This window comes from Petromyzon marinus, chromosome 24 (genome assembly GCF_048934315.1).
Source record: "Petromyzon marinus isolate PM22_M1 ecotype Great Lakes invasive population chromosome 24, UKy_Petmar_22M1.pri1.0, whole genome shotgun sequence".
Taxonomy (NCBI): domain Eukaryota; kingdom Metazoa; phylum Chordata; class Hyperoartia; order Petromyzontiformes; family Petromyzontidae; genus Petromyzon; species Petromyzon marinus.
Window position 1 is genome coordinate 13,502,501 of NC_133690.1, and position 1,053 is coordinate 13,503,553.

Below are 1,053 nucleotides of genomic sequence, written 5' to 3' on the forward strand. Positions count from 1 at the left end.
CGCACGCGACGCGCACAGCGGAGCGCCCGCGGGCTCTGCTACGGCTGCTGCTGATGCTGCTGCTGCTGCACGGGGCAGCAGAGGCTGTGGGACTCTGCCGTGTTGACCGCCTCTCCCCGCCGGAGCGCATGGCAGCGGTCTCGCGGGCGGCACTCGCAGCACCCCCCCCACCACCACCACCACAACCATCCCCCGACCCCCTCCCCCCCCCAAACGCGCGCACGTCGCTCACGGCCGCCGCGTCCTTCCATTGGGCCGGGCACGGAGCCACCCCGCCTCTCCTGCTCCCCGGATCCACCGCTCCCTCCCTCTGTCCCTCCCCATCAGCACCAGCACCGCTCCCTCCTTTCAATCAGCACCCCCCCCCCACCACCACCACCACTGCTCCCTCCCTCCCACCGCTCCTTCCCCGGAACATGAACACGAGCTCGCCTCCTTCGCACACGTGCAAGCACTCGTCCCTCCCTCCCCTCCTCCCTAACACATCAACATTCGCTTCCCTGCCTCCCCTCCGCGAGTTTCTAGCATCCCTCGCACATCAACACCAGCAACTCCCCCACCGTTCACTCCCCTCTCTCCCAACCCCCGTCCATCCGCACCATCACAAGCGCGCCTCCACCCCCGCCGTCTGCCCACCCCCTCCCGCCCTCCATACCAGACCCCATCCACTGGGGAACGCCGTCACAGAGATGGGGAAGGAGCGAACGTCGGTTCGAGAGACGTCCCTGGCTTTTCCGATCCCTCACGATTAATTATCTGCCTGCCATAATGTCACCCAATTTAACGGGCTCCGGTCACTGCGTTTTCTGCACGTGTTTTTTTTTTGGCTGACTGAAATCTCTAAAGCCCTCCCGGAGATCCATTAACATTGAAATTACCAGCTCATGAAGATTATTGACACAATGCGGCGGCGATTAATGATTCTACCCGCATGAGTGAGAGAAAAAAACTCCTGCATTCTGTTGCTTTTATTGGAGCTGATGGTTGGAGCAAGAAACAATCATCCCAAGCAGCACATCAAATGAACCACTGGTTCATTGCGTACACTCTGGT

General features: G+C 61.2%; 1 protein-coding gene across 5 annotated transcripts in view; it reads right to left on the reverse strand.

The window, feature by feature from the left end:
• Positions 1-164, reverse strand: part of LOC116945563 (alpha-1,3-mannosyl-glycoprotein 4-beta-N-acetylglucosaminyltransferase C-like) — a 60,293-nt gene extending 60,129 nt beyond the window's left edge. For all 5 annotated transcript variants that reach the window (XM_076069425.1, XM_076069423.1, XM_032959986.2 and 2 more), the window contains exon 1: positions 1-164. This exon is cut by the window's left edge. The gene's annotated coding sequence lies outside the window, so the exon portion shown is untranslated.
• Positions 165-1,053: the final 889 nt, after the last annotated feature.